At 47.5% G+C, this 21,540-nt stretch overlaps 1 protein-coding gene across 3 annotated transcripts in view; it reads right to left on the bottom strand.

Annotated features, from left to right (window-relative positions):
- The window catches only part of STK38L (serine/threonine kinase 38 like), a 124,909-nt gene extending 109,899 nt beyond the window's left edge, over positions 1 to 15,010 (bottom strand). For 2 of the 3 annotated variants that reach the window (XM_062194977.1, XM_062194978.1), the window contains exon 1: positions 14,944 to 15,010. The gene's annotated coding sequence lies outside the window, so the exon portion shown is untranslated. The remainder of the gene's footprint in view (positions 1 to 14,943) is intronic. The other variant, XM_062194979.1, reaches the window with a different exon arrangement.
- Positions 15,011 to 21,540: the final 6,530 nt, after the last annotated feature.

Genomic DNA, 21,540 nt, shown 5'->3' with positions numbered 1-21,540 from the left:
AAACAGCTCCCAGAAACAGCCTGCTTTGGGAGTGGTTGCCTTGGGAGTCCTTTCAATCCCCTCGGAATGGGGCCGCTGGCTGCCCAGCCTCCTCTGCTTTTTCCACAAGAACTGTGTCTGCATTTGAGTGGAAACAACACGTGTACAAGTCGGGACTTGCCCAGTTCAAGAGAATTTCTGATCCACAGACCATTGGTTTTGGGAGTTGATGAAATCAGAAACGTGGTCTTTCACAGGAGACTTTTAGGTTTTGCCTTGATACAGGAAGATGGTTTGCACAGTCATCATATGTAGCTGCACTGACAGCTGGAAATCGCAACATTCTAAAGCGCATCTCTCCCCTCTCTCTGTGTATGTGAGAAAACTAAAAAATGAATAGCGAAACTGAAATTTGAAGGAGTTAATACAAATTACCTCACACACTCTATTGGGTAGCTGAGTTTAAACTCCAGTGTGCTCACTTCTGGGCTGGTAGTTCAATTCCTCAAATACCATTTACAACCAGAAGGCACTGGGGAGAGCCTTGATGGAAACCTGTTTTCTAAGCATGATATAATTACTATCTATAAAATTGCAATTTTTAAATACTGTAAAATATTAATAGTTCTGAAACCATTTAAAGAACTTCAAAATCTTAAGTGGTCTACACAGACACTTGTCACTGACATGCCCACAGAGAAACCGTGCAGAAGCAACTCACCTTATGAGTTGGTGAAGCCCTCTGCAATGGCATACGAGGGTACTTGCAAAAGTCTGTGGATAACGGAACCAGAAGAGTTTATTCTGGTGCATAAAATTTGTGAAATCCATTTGCAGAGGGGCCTCCAACAAATTCATGGACATGCATATTTTGAAAATCTATGGATGAAAAAAAAGAAAAAGCTATGGATGGATTTCAAAACTTTTTTGTATCAAAACAAAGCTGTAAAGCTTGGTTTTTAAATTTTTTTTTTTTAATTTCAGAGGTGGAAAGAGAGAGAGCTCCCATCTACAGGTTCACGCCCTAAATGCCTGCAACACCCAGGGCCAGACCAGGTGAAAGACAGGAGCCAGGCACTCGGACAGGGTCTCCCATGGGGACAGCAGGGACTCGAGCCCTTGAGCCATCCCTGCTGCCTCCCAGGGTGTGCATCAGCAGGAAGCTGGAGTCAGGAATGGAGCCAGACTGAAACACAAGCACTCTGATATGGGATGCAGGCCCCTTAACCAGTGTCTTAACCACTAGACCAAATGCCCATGTCTAAAATCATCTTTTGATTCTATTTTCCACAAACTTTTTGAACTACCCTCAAATGGCTGATGGAAGTAAAGAAGCATTAAACATCTCCTTGTCTCCCTATTTCCACCCAAAAGGGCACACTTAGATGCCTGAGTTGGTGACAACAAAAGAAACTTGGAAGCATGGGACTTCCCAGTTAGCCCAGCGCGTCTACTGCATCGTGGGCCCCATGGGTGCCAGATCCAGAGGAGCTGGGGACAGCAAGGAAGCAGGAGAGGGGACAGGAACATGTGGGCATGGACAGACAGGACTGTGCTAAGCTAGGGAGGAGCCCATTCCTCTGTGACTAGGTCAGCCTGGGCAGTCTGCGGTCTAGGTTGTCACCTATGGAAATACTAACATGGCATCAGAAACCAACAACTTGAGCACACGGAGAGAAACACAGTGACACTGCATGAAGGAGTGGAGGTAGGGATGGAGTGGAAGATGCCAAGGAAGGAAGCCAACTTTCCCTGACTGGGCAGAATCACTGGAAACCAGCCTCTGCTACTCGAGACACACATCCCTCTCTCACATACTTGCCACTTAGACTTCTTTTTGTTAACAAACTTACAGTAACTTTCTTTTCCTTTTTTTTTTTTTTTTTTTTTTTGACAGGCAGAGTTGGACAGAGAGAGACAGAGAGAAAGGTCTTCCTTCTATTAGTTCACCCCCCAATTGGCCGTTACGGCCGGCGCATCGTGCTGATCCGAAGCCAGGAGCCAGGTGCTTCTCCTGGTCTCCCATGCAGGTGCAGGGCCCAAGCACTTGGGCCATCCTCCACTGCACTCCTGGGCCACAGCAGAGAGCTGGACTGGAAGAGGAGCTACCAGGACAGAATCCGGCGCCCCAACCAGGGCTAGACCCGGGGTGGCCGGTGCCACAGGCAGAGGATTAGCCAAGTGAGCCGTGGCGCCAGCCAGTAACTTTATTTCTTAGAGCAGTTTTCGGTTTACATTAAAATTAAGGAGAAAGTACAGAGAAGTCCGGTGACATACGAGCACAACCTCCCCGATGATCAACCTTTAGCTCCCGAGTGACACACCTGTTACCATCCACGAGCCTACCGGGACACATCACTATTGCCCCAACACTGTCATTCCTGTTAGGGTTCACTCTGGACACAGTACATTTATGGGTTTTTGAGGGTGTGTGATGAAGCGTGTCAACCATCGTAATATCGTGCACATAAACTCACAGCCCTAAAAACCCTCTGTGCTCTGCCGAGGTGTCCCTTCCTCCTCCTAAGCCCTGGCAACCACCAATCTTTTCAGTGTCTCCTTTTTTTTTTTTTTATTTTTTTTTTATTTTTGACAGGCAGAGTGGATAGTGAGAGAGACAGAAAGAAAGGTCTTCCTTTTTGCCGCTGGTTCACCCTCCAATGGCCACTGCGGCCGGCGCATCGTGCTAATCCGAAGCCAGGAGCCAGGTGCTTCTCCTGGTCTCCCATGCAGGTGCAGGGCCCAAGCACTTGGGCCATCCTCTACTGCACTCCTGAGCCATAGCAGAGAGCTGGCCTGGAAGAGGGGCAACCGGGATAGAATCCGGCGCCCCAACCGGGACTAGAACCCAGTGTGCCGACGCTGCAAGGTGGAGGATTAGCCTGTTAAGCCACGGCACCGGCCTCAGTGTCTCCTTAATTGTTTTTTTCTCCAGGCTGCCCTACAGTTGGAACCATATCATACATAGCCCTTCAACCCGACTTCTTTCTCTTAATAATATAAGCTTTTAAGGCACTTCCATGTCTTTTCATGGCTCCACAGCTCCTTTCTTTTGGCACTAATTTTACATTATTTGGATGTACCATACAGCATTTATCCATTCATGTACTGAAGAACATCTCGGATGCTTCCCAGTTTTAGCACCATTCCTAAAGGTGACTAAACATCCAAGCACGGGGTTTAGGTAAGTATCAACAGGGCAGTTATAGAATCCTGTGGTAAGAGCATGTTTAATTTTTTATTCTTTTTTTTTTTTCTTTAGAGAAAGACTGAGGGTTGGGGTAGAGAAAGGTAGTTATCTCATCCACTAGTTCACTTTCCAGATGCCCACATAGCCAGAACTAAGCCAGACCAAAGCCAGGGGCCAGGAACTCAATCCATGCCTCCCACGTGGGTGGCAGGGACTCAGCTACTCAAGCCATCACCTACTGCCTCCCGGGTCCACACCAACAGGCAGCTGGAATTGGGAGCCCCAGCTGGGACGAGAACCTAAGCACTCTGATACGAGATGTGGGCATCCCAACTGCGAGGCCAAATGCCCACCTACAGTATCTTTAGTTTTGTGAGCAGCTGCCAAACTATCCTCCAAAACAGCAGCTCCACTCTGCTTTCCACTGGCAACCACCAAGAGTTCCAGCTACACCACATCACCAGCATTCAGCACTGGCAGCGAATTTGGGTTCAGCCGTTCTGATAGGCGTGCAGTGGCCTCTCGTTAGGATGCAATCCCCTACGGTCAAACGGCACTCAGCATCTTCTCACGTGCCTCTTGGGACAACTGTATGTCTTCTTTGGGGGGGAATCTGTTAACATCTTTTGTCTATTTTTTAAATCAGGTTGTACATTTTCCAATTGTGGCATTTTGAGAGCTCTTTGGGTATCTTCAGGAACTGTCCTTTATCAGATACGTCTTTTGTAAATATTTCCTCCCATCTGTGGCTTGTCTGCTTATGCTCTTGCAAGAGTAGTTTTTAACTTTAATGAAGGCCAGGTTATTAACTACTGATTTCGTGGATCCTGACTTTGGTGTTGTATTTTAGAAGTCACTGTTATACCCAAGGTCATTCAGATTTTTCTAAAATGTTACCTTCTGGGAGTTTCATGTTTTTCTTTTTTACATTTTACTTTAGGTCTATGGTCCACTTTGAAGTGATTTTTCTGAAGAGTATAAGGTCTATCTATATTTTTTCTTTGGCATGTGGATATCTAGTTGGCCCTGCATATTTTGCTGAAAACCCTATCTTTTATCTTGCCTTTGTTTCATTGTCAAAGTTCAGTTGATTATATTTGTGTGAGTTATTTCTAGAGTCCCTATTCTGTTCCATTGATTTCTCTATTCTTTCATGAAATCACATTGTCTTGATTATTGTAGCTTTATAGTAAATCTCAGAGCCAGACAGTATCAGCCCTGCAACTCGGTTTCGGATATCTTTCCTCTCCACATTAACTTTGGAACCAGTTTGTTGGTACCCACAGACAATATTTCTAGAATTTTGACTGGTATTGCATTGAATCTGAAGATAAGTTGGGAGGAATTGAGATGCAGACCATATGAAATCTTCCTATCCAGGAACATGGAGTATTTCTCCATTCATTTAGTTACGTTTTTATTTCTCAAACCAGAGTTCTGTAGTTTCCTTTCTAGATCTTGTGTACAATCGCTTCTCGGCCTTTTGGCTAAGATCAAGTGCAGATCTTGTGTACATATTGCTACATTTACACTTGAGTATTTCACTTTGAGGGGTGCTTAACAGCACTGTTTTTTATTTCAAATTCCACTTCTTCCCTGTCGGTCTATAAGAAAGAGATGGACTTTTGAATACAAAATTTATATCCTGAACTAATTCAGTTTTTTGTCATTGTTGTTGATTCAGATTTTCTAAGTATGTTTTTTGCGTCTTGCCACATCTGTGCTTTGTTTCAGTTACTGCCACTGGAGCAGCAGAGTTAGGGGAAGGGGTTTGTGGACAGGCCTAATTTCTCTGTGATGTCCCAGCCTGAACTGAGCAGAGCTAGAATTCAGATCAAATTTGTATTCAGGTCAAGTCACCTAGAAGGGCAGCCAGTGGAAGCGAGAGATGGGGAGCTCCTTGGCCAGTTTCCAGATCTTGTGTTGATTCTTGGGTATTAGTTCCTCTCTGTACCCCTGTGCTTTCTTTGCCCAAACAGCTATGGATTGTTGGAGATGTTTTTCCATTCTCAGAGCTCTGGATAATACCTCCAAAATTTCTAATGCAGAGCTGGCTGGTCCTTACTCAACTGTTCTGTAGAGAGACATTTTTTAAATGAAGCAGTCTGGGTGTGTGTCGGGGGGTGACCTTGGCTGCCAACCTCCCAGCACTAGAGGGCCGTCCCAGCAGCCGTTACAAGCAAAGGTACTACAAATGTGCCTGCAACATTGATTGGATCAGGATATGAAGGACTTTCTTTCTTAAAAATCAATAAAAAGCTTGAGTAGAAATAAACCTTCCTAGTAATTCACTTCCATTAGGTAAAGAACAGGACATACTCCCCTCACAACTTCCTGATCCGCTCCTGTTCCTCTGAAGTTCATCTTTTCTCCTCACTTTTTTCTTTTATAATTTCATGAGCCAAAAAACATTTGAAGAAGTATGTGAGGGACTGCCGCTGTGGCACAGCGGGTTAAAACCCCAGCCTGTGGTGCTGGCATCTCATACGGTCGCCGGTTCAAGTCCCAGCTATTCTTCTTCTGATCCAGCTCTCTGCTATGGCCTGGGAAAGTAGTAGAAGATGGCCCAAGACCTTGGGCCCCTGCACCCACATGGAAGACCCAGAAGAAGCTCCTGGCTCCTGGCTTCAGATCAGCTCAGCTCTGGCCATTGTGGTCATTTGGAGAGTGAACCAACAGAATGGAAGACCTCTCTCTCTCTCTGGCTATACCTCTCTCTGTAACTCTGTCTTTCAAATGAATAGAATAAATCTTAAAAAAAAAAAAAAGTATACGAAAGGGTGAGTGAAACCAACCACCCACAGGAAACAATAGGCTGTGGCCGGCGCTGTGGCAAAATGGGTAAAGCTGCCACCTGCAGTGCCGGCATCCCATATAGGTACAGGTTCAAGTCCCGGCTGCTCCACTTCCAATCCAGCTCTCTGCTATGGCCTGGGAAAGTAGTAGAAGATGGCCCAAGTCCTTGGGCCCCTGCACCTGCATGGGAGACCTAGAGGAGGCTCCTGGCTCCTGGCATCGGATTGGTGCAGCTCCAGTCATTGCGGCCAATTGGAGATTGAACCAGCGGATGGAAGATCTCTCTGTCTCTGTCTCTGTCTCTCTCTCTCTCTCACTCTCTCCTACTCTCTCTGTGTAACTCTTTCAGATAAATAAATAAAGCTTAAAAAAAACCAATAGGCTGTCCACTAGTGATGCAGGAATTTCAGCTGGCCACTGGCACAATGCGCATCTCAGAAACATCATATTAGATGGGCCACCGCTAATGAAAGAACTGTTCCATTTCCCTCTGAGGACAGTCAAAAGATGAAATTACAGTACAGCTAATGACACAATAGAATGGCTTTTGCTTGCAATGCCTGATTTGGGGCAGCAACCTCTTCCAAAAATTTGGAAAAGTGTTCTAGTGAGCTCAGCAGAGGACGTGGGTTTTGTGAGTAGAAAGGGGCTAAATAAAGCAGAAAGAAGGGACAAAAAGTATTTTGGTAACTTTGAAGTTACTTCCCTTATAGGGTTAAGGCAGAGGCGATTTCCCTACAAACTGGCTAAAACTGGCCTGCTGAGTGATTTGGCTTCTCCATCTCCTGATCTCTTGGGAGATCAAATGAACAACTTATTTTAAGTTTGGCCCTTTAGCGTGAGTGACTCCATTTTGGTTTGGGTCTGGTGAACCTGGCACAGGAGTTCAGCCCAAATCCTTGGCCTCCTGTGAATTTCATCTAACAGGACGGAAACTCCTCCAGTGAGACTGGAACCGATTTTCATTTCCACAGCTCCATAAGGAGCTGGCAGGAAAACTGGAGTAATAAATGCCGCTTTCCATTCACCCCAGCGAATGAGTTAGAGTTGACTTGTTTTTCCCAGTGTTGCTCCAGCCTCCCCACCCATGTCTTCCCCAAGCTGCTCCCTGGCCTGTCTCTTCAATCTGGTCCCGACACTTGGGTCCCACCTAGTCTGGGCGCATAGGTTCTTTCTGAAATGCTCTGCTTCAGCTCAGCGGCTGGAAGTTGACAGCTTCCTCCTGAATAATTTAACTCCTCTCTTGAAACTCACCCTGTTCACACTTCTCTTACCTTTCCCTTTGGAGGTTGGGAAGAAAATAAAGTGTCAGAGACTGCAACGGTGTGGATGTTTTTCAGGTATTGCTAAAGGCCCATGTGCGCAAGGCTTGGTCCTCAGAGTCCCATGATAAAGGTACTAAGAGGATGGAAACTTGATCCAACTCTGGTTGGATCCAACTCTGTCTACAGGTGCCATCTCTGAGAAGTGACTGGATCGGACTGGGTTGCTAGGGTGGAGGCCCCATGATTAAATCTTGGTGACTTTATAGAGACAGCATGAATATACACACACATACACATACACACACATTCTCTCTTGTGTTGTGTGATGCCCTGCACAAACTCAGGACTCCCAGCAAGAATGCCAGCACCAGACGCCAAGCCAGTGGGGCCACCCAATCTGGGACTGTGAGCCTTCAAAAGTGTGAGTAAAAACACACCTGCTTGAGGCTGGCAAGGTTAAGCCATGGCTTGTGACACTGGCATCTCATTTCAGAGTGCTGATTCAGCTCATGGGCTGCTCCACTTCTGATCCAGCTCCCTGTTAGTGTGCCTGGAAAAGCAGCAGAGGATGGCCCAAGTGCTTGTGCCCCTACAAGACCCAGATGAAGCTCCAAGCTCCCAGCTTCAGCCTGGCCCAGTCCTGGCTGCTGCAGCCATTTGGGGAGTGAACCAATGGATAAAAGATCTCTCTTTTTCTCTGAGTCTCTCCCCCTCTCTGTCACTCTACCTTTCAAATAAACACATTAAAAATAAAAACCATGGCCGGCGCTGTGGCTCAATAGGCTAATCCTCCACCTTGCGGCGTCGGCACACCAGGTTCTAGTCCTAGTAGAGGTCCCGGATTCTGTCCCGGTTGCCCCCCTTCCAGGCCAGCTCCCTGCTGTGGCCCGGGAGTGCAGTGGAGGATGGCCCAAGTCCTTGGGCCCTGCACCTCGTGGGAGACCAGGATAAGCACCTGGCTCCTGGCTTCAGATCAGTGCGGTGCGGCCATTGGAAGGTGAACCAACGGCAAAGGAAGACCTTTCTCTCTGTCTCTCTCTTTCTCACTGTTCACTCTGCCTGTCAAAAAAATTTTTTTTTAATTTTAAAAAAACACAAAATAATCTTCTTTATTCATAAGTCACTTGTCTTAGGCATTTTGCTATCATAACAAAAAGCTGAATAATACACAGAGCCACTATGTAACTGGCTGCAGGAAACATTGGCTCCCTTTGCCCCCTTGATGGTGAGGGCTTTTATTCAGCCTGATGCACAAATATTGTAGCTCAATCTCTGCCTCACAACTCTCACCTTACACACGTGAATGCAATGATTTGATCAAAGTGCTTTCTTCTGTCAGAAGGGGATGGAGGTATGGAAAGCAGAGGGAAGGCTATTTCCTGTTGTAGTTGTACACTGTCTTGTAGCTGTATCAACATCAGTGCAATTTAAAATTCCCCATTCCACAGGTATATTTGGTAATATCGTTCTGGGAGGTAATTTGACATATGAACCAAAAGCTGAACAGTGTTTATATGAGTCAGAGTCCTGGTTGCTAGAGACAGACAGGCAGTTCAAAGTATGATAAAGGAAAAGGGAAATGGACTAGGTCAAGTACTTGGACAAGTCTAGGGGAGCATTTTGCTCTGGGCAGGGCTGGAACCAGGAGCTCCCTTTCAGCTCTGCTTTCTCTGTGTAGGCATCAAGAGACCCTTGTCGGTGCCAATCTTACACACTCTCGGGCGCCACTTAAACATTTCAGAAGATAGGATATGTTTTTAACCAAGCACCCCTATCAGACATACAAAAATCCCCTCTTACTGGCCCTGCTGGATCCTATGACTATGCCCGGGCCAGCCATGTGTCTGGGGAAAACGGCACTCTGATCATTCCCAGCCATGGAGAGAAAAGTTTCCCAGCTTGGGGAGGGGCAATTCCTACAAGGAAATGAGTGACTGGGGTGGGAGGTCAGTTCTGTCACCTGAAAAGGCAAGGAATTCTGGGAAGGCGGAAGCAAGGGCTAGCCCAAGACTGTTCATCCTCTCCTATGCATTTACCCTGGCAAAATCAATCAGGAGGGGCATGAGTTACGAGATTACCCATCATTGCTTTCAATAACAAACTGCAGAAAGAATTAAGTGTTCAGTAATGAGGGTTTGGTTGAATGAGTTGGAACTCGATGAAGCTTTCAAAAAGTGTGCTGTAGGGGAAACTCAATGGCATGAAAAAATGTTCAAGCTGTCTTGTCAGGTGTAGCAACAGGGTGCATGGTTCCAGTGAATTATCTAGAAGAGGAGTCAGCGCTGCGGCATATCAAATAAATCCACTGCCTGCAGTGCCAGCATCCCATATGGGCGCTGGTTCAAGTCCCGGCTGCTCCACTTCAGATCCAGATCTTTGCTCTGGGCTGGGAAGGCAGTAGAAGATGGTCCAAGTCTGTGGGCTCCTGCACCCATGTGGGATGACCTGGAGGAAGCTCCTGGCTCCTGGCTTTGGATCAGCACAGCTCCAGCCATTGCAGCCAATTGGGGAGTGAACCAGAGGATGGAAGACCTCTCTCTCTCTCTCCTTCTCTCTCTGTAATTCTGATTTTCAAATAAATAAATCTTTAAAAAATGTTATCTAGAAGAGTATATGTACATGGGAGCTCATCTACATATATGTACAGAACTTTTTTATACAGATATGTCATCTGCATAAAACAAATCGTGCCAATGTTAGGGATGATTGAAAGAACATAGTTTATAATGTTGCTTACTTCTAATTGATGAAATTAGGGGTGATTTTATTCATTCATTTCCTATCCTCCAGGAAATGTGTGCTACTGAAAATTAAAAGCATTTTTGAAAAACCTCTAACTACTCGCTGCCAATTTAAAACTGATCTTGTTCTTTCTCTGTGAGAGAAAGAGTTGAATGCAGGTACTAATTGCTGATAGATAACAAACGCTGGTTACACTTTAAAGAAACTAATTAGGAGAATAAATGCTTCATCAGTTTTCTAAGATTAGCCAAGGCCCAAATGTATTCCCTGCTATGTCAGATTTCCCTATTTTGAGGTTTTATTCGTATGCACACCACTAACGTTCAGCATTAACCAACCAGCCGGCTCCATGCTCAAGGCACAGGCCCCGGAAGTCGCTGCTCTTGCCGAACTTCCTAATGACTCTTGAATGTGTGTTCAGAGGTCCAGCCGCATTTGTCTGCTGCTGTAGACAGGAACTTCCCTCGATAGCATTAGTCATATTCACATCAGCGGAAACGACTTCAGCAAAACGGAAAACGGCCAACATCCCAGATGAACCAACCTACAGCTCCGAAATCCTTTTCTCCACTGCTCTCTGTCTCCCCTGCAGGATTCCCTTTTTGAATGAGACTTTGCATGATCCAGCCTCAGGAGAAAACATCGCATAATTGGTCTCTCCCCAGTTTATCCACCACACATCCATGAGCTAAGTCTTTATGAGCCCAGAGGGAAATCTTTGACGATGCCAGAGACTGCTAAAAAGGTAGACACTTCAGGAGCAAGGACAGAAAGCAGGCTCCTCGCTTCCTCATTCCCGTCGTGGCCTGTGTCCAGTATTTCACCTTGGTACTGGGCCCGTTTCTTTCTGAATTACCCAACATCTACTAAGCAAGGCACTTCTCTACTGAACACCCTTCCACCATGAGACACACAAGGAAAAACCTGTTCAACAAACATCTGTAACTGGCAAGAGTGTCCTTGTCACCCACGCAGGAGCCTGAACAAAAGCTGCCAGACACAACAGGAGCCCACACAGTGTCCCTTCATCCTTCTTCTTCTTTTTAAAAGGTTTTTTAATTTATCTGAAAGTCAGAATTACACACAAAGAGAGGAGAGGCAGAGAGAGAAAAGTCTCCCATCCAATGGTTCACTCCCCAGATGGCCGCAATGGCCGGAGCTGGGCCGATCTGAAGCCAGGAGCCAGGAGCTTCTTCCAGGTCTCCCACGTGGGTGCAGGGGCCCAAGAACTTGGGCCATCTTCTATTGCTATCCCAGGCCACAGCCAAGAGCTGGATTGGAAGAGGAACAGCTGGGACTAGAACTGGCGCCCATATGGGATGCTGGCACTTCAGGGCAGGGCGTTAACCCACTGCGCCACAGCGCCCGCCCCCTTTATCCTTCTTAATGAACAAAACTCTACATTTCTCTAGGGTGGCAACATTCCCAACTTAAAAACGACATTTCTGGAGTGGGTATTGGGCACAGCAGTTAAGATACTGCCTGGAAAACCTGCATCCTATATGGACGTGCCTGGGTTTCAGTACTGGTTCTGCTCCTGAGTCCAGCTTCCTGCACACTCTGGGAAGCAGCAGGTGATGGCTCAGGCGGCTGAATCCCAGCCAGTCCCATGTGGGAGGCCTGGATTGGATTCTTGACTCTTGGCTGTGCCTGGCCCAGCTCCAGCCATTACAGGCATTTGAGGAAATGAACCAGTAGATAGGAACTCTCTGTCTTGTCTGTCTACCTCTCAAATAAATTAAATACATAACATAAAATAAATTTTACAAAACTGTATCTCCCAGGGCCGGCACTGTGGTGCCTCTTCCTGCATCCCAAATGGGCAGTGGTTTGAGTCCTTGCTGCTCCTCTTCCAATCCAGCTCTCTGCTGTGGCCTGGGAAAGCAGAAGATGGCCCAAGTGCTTGGGCGCCTGCAACTGTCTGGGAAAAAGCTCCTGACTCCTGGCTTCAAATAGGCACAGCACCATATGGAAGACCTCTCTCTCTCTCTCTCTTTTTCCCCCCTCTGTCTGTAACTCTACCTCTCAAACAAACAAAATCTTAAAACTAACAATGACAACAAAAAACTATTTCCTGGGGTGAGCAGGCAGCATCTAGTTGTTAGCCCCTGGCCACTGCAAAGCAGCCCTGGGTCGATGACTAAGCCAAGGCCTAGCCTCTCCGCCCCGCACAGGACTTCCCTAATGGCTCATCTCTGCTTTGGAGCCAACACTGAGCAGCCGAGACTTTGGCAGAGACGTTGTATGTGCTTCCCCCGGCTCACATCTACTTCTTGCTAGCCTCCTTGAACCCTCTGGCACACCAAACTCCATCTCGGCACCTGCTTCCCGACAAACACAGCCAGTGACACTCAGCTTCCCTGGTGGCTTTGGCAGCCATGGGACCCGGTTCTGGCCAGGAGAGTGACAGTGGGACTAGACAGGTGGGATTCTGGGAGAGCTCTTCCATCAGCGGTGTCCGCTGACATGGGCCTTGTGCACCTGGCATTTTCTCTTCTTAGAGCAGTCATTTTGTGACAAGGAGGTGATAAGCCCTAGGTGTAAAGCCACAGCTAAGGAAGGCAGAGTGACAACCTGGAAGACAAGTAGGTCTGGGAAGACTTTGGGAAGGGAGCTCACCGGCCTTGGACTGCTGACCTCTGGATTCCTTATGGTGTGCAGTAAATGATCCCCTCACCTGGATAGGCCTCGACACGCTGGGATTGCAGTGGGACTTAGGAAAACGTTCACGGCATGTTCTTAAGCGAGAACACTACCTTGCAGAGTGTGGCCCCAATTAGGTACTTACTTCTCTCTGTGTGTGTGTGTGTGTGTGCACATACATAGGGACATAGATGCATCTTCTAGGTACGTACGTTCTTACCTATATTGTACACATTTATCTCTTTAAAGATGAAAGATGTGCCTGAGAAGCAGAGACTCTTGGCCCAGCCCCTACCCAGCCCAACAGGCCAAATCAACCTCCTGCGCCCTCCTTCTCCTTCTCCCATAATGCTTTGAGGAATAGAGCAAGCAGAAGGTGGGACATTTTGTGTGCAACACAGAAGGCCCATGTTTATCCATTGTATAACACACTTACTGATGTGGGATGGAAACTGCAAAGGCATACAATGTGTATGACTCAAAACCTAGAGACTTTCCCTGGCAGAGCAGGACAATTCCGATTTCCTCCTTTGTCAACATCTCGGAGTTTCCATGGAGAAGGTGAGATTACACAATCTTATAAATTATGGAGCACGGGAAGCGAGCGCACGTGGTGGTAGAAAGGGTGTTGAACTGGAAATCAGAGCACCCAAGCTGCAGGCGTGGCGTCCTGGGCAACTTGGTCTGTGAAGGGGGTAATGAGACGTGCCTCACTTCTCCACAGGACGTCATGTATAGCAAACAGGACAGTTCTGGTGATACAGAACACAAATGCAAACTAATAGTAACAGCAATAGCTAAGGCTCTCTATAGGCCAGGTGCTATTTTTCCCACCTTATATGTTTTTTGTTTTGTTTTGTTTTGTTTTGTTTTTGACAGGCAGAGTTAGACAGTGAGAGAGAGAGACAAAGGTCTTCCTTCTGTTGGTTCACCCCACAAATGGCCACTACGGCCAGCGTGCTGCGTCAATCTGAAGCCAGAAGCCAGGTGCTTCTCCTGGTCTCCCATGCGGGTACAGGGCCCAAGCACTTGGGCCATCCTCCACTGCCTTCCCGGGCCACAGCAGAGAGCTGGCCTGGAAGAGGAACAACCGGGACAGAATCCGGCGCCCCGACCAGGACTAGAACCCAGGGTGCCGGCGCCGCAGGCGGAGGATTAGCCTAGTGAGCCGCGGTGCCAGCGCCCACCTTATAGGTTTTAAATTCATTCAATTCCCCCAAAAGCCCATTGAGATTATGTGATATGACCATAGGGCTAAGAATCTGGGGCTCCCAAAAACCTTAAGGTCAATTATCCCTGAAGTACGCACTTCCAGGGGGAAGGGGCATATGTTCATTTCCGTTAACAGATTTGCTTTTTTTTTTTTCTTTCTTTTTTTCTTTGACAGGCAGAGTAGATAGTGAGAGAGAGAGAGACAGAGAGAAAGGTCTTCCTTTTTGTCGTTGGTTCACCCTCCAATAGCTGCTATGGCCGGCGCATCTCGCTGATCCAAAGCCAGGAGCCAGGTGCTTCTCCTGGTGTCCCATGGGGTGCAGGGCCCAAGCCCTTGGGCCATCCTCCACTGCACTCCCGGGCCACAGCAGGGAGCTGGCCTGGAAGAGGGGCAACCGGGACAGAATCTGGCGCCCCAACCACCCCAACCGGGACTAGAACCCAGTATGCCGGCGCCGCAAGGCGGAGGATTAGCCTGTTAAGCCACGGCGCCGGCCAAACAGATTTCCTTTTTCAGTATTTTCATAAGCTAACGAATATCGGGAAATGTGTCTAATTATGATCTAGGTGAACACCAAGCACTTCTACTTGTGTGTTTCTGAGTATTTTAAGAAAAGAAAGAAGATCCGTGGGTTAGGAAGGCTGAGAGGGAAGGACCATCCTCCCTGACCGTGTGTGTTTGCCTTAGCCCAGGGAAGAGGGCACCTACTGGCACTTCTGCCAGCTCTCCACTCAGCCCCGTTTTGGTTGCTCCTCACAGGAGTGACTGAGATGACGTGGCTTGGGCCAGTTTCACTGGTGAGCTGCACCTGTGTTGAAGGCTAAATGTCAATGTTCCCACCTTGCCCACTCCTTCACTTTCAAGTCCAGGTGGGCAGACTCTGCCTCCCTGCCTGGGGGCGTGGCAGGCACCCGGGGGCTCCGCCCTGCTTTGGCCTGTGGAGTGGGTGAGTAGACACGTGATCTGTTTCCAAGGCCCTGCCTGTGTCTTCACAGCAGGGTGCCTGAGCGTGCAGGAAGCAAAATCTACTAATCAGAGTGTGTGGGAGGAAGCCGCTCTGTAGCCCCAGCAGACTCAAAACCCAGGCTCTAACATCCAGCTTTCCATGGCCTTACCTGGGATGTGGGGGGTGGCCACTGCCTGGATTAGGACAGGAGTCCAAATCCTCTCTCTTTGCCTCCTCATCATTCCTTGTGTGTTCCTAGAAGAAAAAATGGTCATTGGCACCTTTGCCCCCTAAAAAAACCCCAAACTTTGGCTTAGGAACCTATCCCCTCTGCCCAAATGGACTCATAGATTGTTCTGTGTCTTCAGTTTGTAACGTAAGATTTGACCCATTGCAGCAGCCTACAAAATGCTTGTTGGCTGAACTAATCATTTCGGGTTTTTTTTGTTTTTTGTTTTTTTTTGAAAGGAAAACGGGTTTCCAGTAAGATGAGAAGGTAAACTTAGCACAGGCTGAGCAAAGAAGGAAACAGACTTTGACGGAGCCAAGCCAAAGCACCCTACGCTGATAAAACCATCGGGCTTTGGAATTAACAGAAGTTTCTGAGCTGAGCGGCTGGTGTCAGAAGAGAAAGGCAGAAGTCCCCAGGCAGTGGCAGAAGTGAAAATTAGCTCGGTGCAGGTAGGCTGCTTCACCACACGCATCCCCGCAGGTAGGTCCTGAAATAGCCACTCTCTGGCTCCCGGCGGTGGAAACGTTATCTTCAGAAGCTCAGTCACGATTTCCGTCAGTGACACGGATTCCACACGGTAAAGCGGCTCAAAGTAGCAGACGGTACCTTAACCCTTCCCAGACATAGGTGAAAGGTGTGGCCCGTCCCCTACTTTTAAAACTCTTAATCTATTGAGTCAATTAAATTTCTATAAAAATAATATACATTCAGCCAAAACAATCACATAGTGAAGAGGCTTGTAAGGAAAATAGCAACTTCTGTTTCACTCTCCACCCATCCCCAACACAGGTCCTAACAGTTAACTTCCGTTTTCTACCTGTTTGACGCATTATACTTCGAGGGCTATTTCCTGACCTATCAGTTTTAGAAACCTACTGACTTCTCTCATGGAGGATAAAACTTACACTCTGCTTCTCCAGTTTCATGTCCTCAGCAGTCAGGTCACAGTTTGGGGTAAATCAATAGGACTCATTATTATCACTGCACTTGTTGTTTACTAGTGAGATGAGTGGTGTATTATAATTATGTCGGCTTCTGTTTGCTTTATATCTTTTTATTTTTCCTAGAGCTAGTCACTGTCTCATTCCTTTTCATTTCGCTTAATTTTCCATGTTCATAATCCGTATTTTTTTTTTCCTATCAATCTACTGTGCTTCTAGCCAGTTATTTTCCAAACACCAGATGCATCATCATTCAGTGCCTTCCATTTTTTTCCTCAAAAACTCTGCTTTGGACTTCCTGTCCTCCTGCTCTAGTCCCCCCACCTCCCCGTTGTGGGTATTTTTAGGAGTGTTCTCTTTTCTGCTACAATCTTTTTTCAAAATTAATTAATTTATTTTCATGTTCTTCAGAGGGCAGAGATATACAAGGAGACAGATGGAGAGAGAGCTTCCATCTACTGGTTCACTCCCCAAATGCCTGCCACAGCCAGGGTCAAGCCAGGCCGAAGCCAGGAGCCAGGAACTCCATCAGGGTTTCCCACAGGGGTGGTAGGGACTCAAGGACTTGAGTCATCTTCTGCTGCCTCCCAGGGAGCCCACGAGCAGGAAGTTGGATCAGAAGTGGAGGAGCCAGGACTTGAACCAGGCACTCCCACGTTGGATGAAGACGTCCCAAGCAGACACCTGATGTGGCAAATGCCACCTCTTCCGCCCCCAGCTTGGCTGTTCTCTGGGTGCAGGCTGACAAGCTCCAGTTGGCCATTTTCTTCTTGGGTCTCCTATCTTTGGGATCTCATTTCTCAATTACATTAAATTGATGGATCTGTATTTTTATGAAAAGTATCAGTGTTTTCATTGTACTGGTTCCCACTGATTTTTATCAAATAGGAAGGTCAAGCTATAAATAAAATATGCTAAAAGTTATACAAACTATTATTTAAGAACAATAGGCTGGCATTGCGGTTCACTAGGCTAATCCTCTGCCTACGGCGCTGGCACACAAGGTTCTCGTCCCGGTCGGGGTGCCGGATTCTGTCCCAGTTGCCCCTCTTCCAGGCCAGCTATCTGCTGTGGCCCGGGAAGGCAGTGGAGGATGGTCCAAGTGCTTGGGCCTTGCACCCGCATGGGAGACCAGGAGAGGCACCTGGCTCCTGGCTTGGGACCAGCGCCGTGCGCCAGATGCAGCGGCCACTGGGGGGGGTGAACCAACGGAAAAAGGAAGACCTTTCTCTCTGTCTCTCTCTCACTGTCCACTCTGCCTGTCAAAACAACAACAACAACAACAACAGAACAGTAACAGTGCCCCTGAACTCACCCACAGGCAGTCCCACTGATTGTAGGACAGGCTTTGCGTAAAGAGTGGTGCTGTATAAGGCAGCTATGAGCTCGGATAAGCTCCTCCTTCGGTGCCCCTTCAAACTAGCATCTTAATGGTATTTCCTCAACTTTTCCCCCTTTACAGTAGAAGGAACAAACTGATTTTCTGCAAACTGAAATATTTTTGGGTCTTCATGCTTCTGCTTCTAACTTTTATACCATTCTCTTCCTTAAGCTCTTCTTGAACAAAATTCCATTTAACAAAACTGTTATTCATTCAAGTAGCTTTTTTTTTTTTTTTTTAAATTCCACTGGGCAATAGAACCGCTTATTCAGAGAGTGAGTGAGAACAAGAGTGAGAGAGAGAGGCTTACTCCATGGCTAATCTCTTCTTTCAAAATCGATTTTTGTCCTTAAAAACACCTTTTCCCTCTCCCATTAAACCTTCCTGACAACCGTCCCTGCCTTCTTGGATCCCCCCCCTCTCAAACTCTGTCTCACGTCAAGCACTTTAGTTGATACCCAGTCATTGGTTCCAAAGCTGCATGGCAGCAATTTGCTATTCCTTATGCCAGGTGCCCAAGGCCCCAGATTGATTCTCCAGTTAATTAGGATCCATTTTCCTTCAAAGCCAGTGAGGGATTATTAACAATAAGTTCTCCTCTTACACGGTTTCAAAATAATGATTACTACATACACTAAAGTAAGAGCTCGACTAAGTCCAGTTTCTGCACTTAGGTAGTGGATGCACAAAGTCTAGGTTTACCAGCACCAAATTTCCAGTTCTTTTCAGGTGTGCTTTGTGCCACTTGCAGATGTCAGCCTTGCCTGCTGATTGGGGAACCCAACAAAGGGTGGGTCAGCTGAAAGTGGAACAAGTGAAATCAAGAACTCTCACGGAATCTTCCAGGGAAAGGCAAGTCGAAATAGAGCACAGTAGGGGTGGGGCTTGGGAACAGAAGGCAAAACAGCATCCAGTGTTTGGTTTTCTGGACTACAAAGAACAGAATTGGACAGAGACTACATTACGGTGGCCTTTGGGGCCAAGGAGCTCTCAGTTTTCATCACTGAAACCATGACCACGGGTTCCAGTGGGAAGCCTAAGGCTTATCTTGGTATATGGAAAATGGAAAGAAATGTGAAGAAGAAGGGAAAAAAAAGGAAAAAGAAATCAAAGGATCTTAAGTAGAAGAACTCTTGGTATTTGCTTATTCCGCTCCCCTCTTCTGCTTAGTGCTGGAGTTCTGTCTTCAAACGCATGCTCAGGGCTCTGTGTCCCAGGGTGACCCAGGTTTTCTTGTGGTAACTTCTGGTTTTGTGATTATGGCAGACTCACCTGCAGCTTTGAGAAGGAACACAGAGAAATACTGTAAACCTTCTTCCAATTTCCCCCAGTGATAACGTCTTCCAGGGCTGTGGTGCAATCTCACAGCCAAAAAACAGGCACTGAGGCAATGCATCAACCTAATTTCAGTTTCACCAGTTGTGCAGGTACTCATGTGTGTGTGTGTGTGTGTGGAGGGGAGGTGTAGTATTTGCAGTTTTATCACATGTACAGGTCTCTGTGGCCTCTAGGGCCAACAGCTCCATCACAAGGACTCTCCACTCCTGCATGCTAAATCTCAGCCATTTCCTTCCCAGTGCCTCCTGCCCAATCCCCTACCAACCAGTAATCTGCGCACTAATTATTTATTTTACTAGTATTAAATACATGGAACCACATAGTAGGTAACCTTTTTTTTTTTTTTTTTTTTTTTGACAGGCAGAGTGGACAGTGAGAGAGAGACAGAGAGAAAGGTCTTCCTTTTTGCCGTTGGTTCACCCTCCAATGGCCGCCGCGGTAGCGCGCTGCGGCCGGTGCACCACGCTGATCCGATGGCAGGAGCCAGGTGCTTCTCCTGGTCTCCCATGGGGTGCAGGACCCAAGGACTTGGGCCACCCTCCACTGCACTCCCTGGCCACAGCAGAGAGCTGGCCTGGAAGAGGGGCAACCGGGACAGGATCGGTGCCCCGACCGGGACTAGAACCCGGTGTGCCGGCGCCGCAAGGCGGAGGATTAGCCTAGTGAGCCGCGGCGCCGGCCAGTAGGTAACCTTTTGTTTGGCTTTTTCTCACTCAACGTAACTCCCTGATAATCCACCCAAGTTGTTACATGAGTTCATATGTTATTCCTTTTTCAACATTTTATTTACTTGAGAGGCAGAAAGGTAGAGTGAGGGAGGTAGGCATGGAAAGAGACAGCTCTAATCTGCTGATTCACACCCCCTGGCCCAGATTCCTGCAACAACTGCGGTTGTTGTCAATCCAGGTCTCTCAATCACGTGAGCCATCACCTGCTGCCTCCCAGGGTCTACATGAGCAGGAAGCTGGAATCAGGAGTCGGCGCTGTAAATGAAATCTAGGCACTCTGAAATGAGAGGCAGTTGTCCTGCCAGGCTAAACTCCCAGCCCCTCAAGGTAGCCTTGAGTCAGTCTTGACCTGATTTCATGGTCTGGCCACATGACCGCACCCCGTTGGAGGGTGTTCTTCCTCCACCCACATTTTTCCTGAGGGTTAGACTTCCAGCTGCTTGACAAGGTCTCTGATGCCTGTTTCTAGGCCTCTCTGACTGGGTGGGTCTTTGCTGATCACCAGCAACTCTGCCCTCTGTGGATATCTTTTTCCACACTGCTTGCGGAGAGATGATTGGTACTTTCAGTGGTTCTGACCTTTGCTAATGGCACATAGGCTATTTGGGTCAGGGTTAAGTTTAAGTGCCTAACACAGAAGATAGAAATAACTAGCTTACCCAAGTTAGAAATCTTTTTCTGGGGCCAGTACTGTGGCATAGTGGGTAAGTGCCTGCAGTGCCGGCATCCCATATGGGCGCTAGCTAGTTCAAGTCCCAATTGCTCTGCTTCCTATCCAGTTATCTGCTATGGCCTGAGAAAGCAGTAGAAGGTGGCCCAAGAAGAAGCTCCTGGCTCCTGGCTTCAGATCAGCACAGCTCTGGCCATTGCAGCCAATTGGGGAGTGAACCAGAGGATGGAAGACACTCTTTCACTTTCTCTCCCTCTCTCTCTGCCTCTCCTTCTCTCTGTGTGTAATTCTGACTTTCAAATAAATAAATTTTTTTTTTTAAAAAAGAAAGCTATTTTTTTTTCTCATGGAAGATGAGTCCGGGCTGTGGAGCTGTGCTGTGATGTCCTCAGTCTCCCTGCTCTGTAGTCCTGTCCATGGTGGTGGACTCCATCCTCAAGGTCATGAGCATTCCAGGCAAAGAAAGGAACAAGTAGGTGCCCACCAGGGAGGACTTCCCTGCAGGCTTCCGCAGTGGATCTTCTGACCACCCTTTGACCATATCACCTGCAAGGGAGACTGGTAAACACCTTCGAGGTCTGTCAGGTCAACACTTGCATGGAGCATATTACACTGATGCGTTGTTACTGAAATGCAACTTTAACTGAGTGTTATGCATTTTTGCTAGGTTGCCAGCTCTCATGTTTTTATCTCACTAGAGACATTTCCACACCCAACAACACAAGGGTTCTAACCGGAAGCTGAGCAGCAATGTGCAGTCTCTGTGGTGCTGAGCCCTCAGGTTTTGTCTGTTGCTTGGTCTTGCACCTATTAACCCGTGTTTCTTCTTGAATCCCTGGAGTAAGTAGCCAGTTTTAGCTTTCACTGGGGTTCCCCACCTCCTGCATTATCATGTCACCTCCAGTATTAGTACAATTTTCTTTCCAGCCATAAAATAAACTCCACCGTGCATCTGAAGTTTCCCTTAAAAGGTGAACTGTGAGAGGGAAGCATTTACTTCCAACAGATTTTTTTTTTGACAGGCAGAGTGGACAGTGAGAGAGAGACAGAGAGAAAGGTCTTCCTTTGCCATTGGTTCACCCTCCAATGGCCGCTGCGCTGCGGCCAGCGCACCGCGCTGATCCAAAGGCAGGAGCCAGGTGCTTCTCCTGGTCTCCTATGGGGTGCAGGGCCCAAGCACTTGGGCCATCCTCCACTGCACTCCCGGGCCACAGCAGAGAGCTGGCCTGGAAGAGGGGCAACCAGGACAGAATCTGGTGCCCCGACCAGGACTAGAACCCGGTGTGCCGGCACCGCAAGGTGGAGGATTAGCCTATTGAGCTGCAGCGCCAGCCTACTTCCAACAGATTTTAAGACAACTGAAATCTGATGTAACTTCTCACCTTGACCTTATGGACTTAATCTGTGGGTCCTCCTGTGTGACATGTCCTGTCTCACTGCTTTTATAGCAGTTAGCCCTGTCTTAATAATCAATAT

Source organism: Lepus europaeus, chromosome 6 (assembly GCF_033115175.1).
Source record: "Lepus europaeus isolate LE1 chromosome 6, mLepTim1.pri, whole genome shotgun sequence".
NCBI lineage: Eukaryota > Metazoa > Chordata > Mammalia > Lagomorpha > Leporidae > Lepus > Lepus europaeus.
Note: the sequence above shows the minus strand (reverse complement) of the source record. Positions and strands in the feature narration are given on the sequence as shown.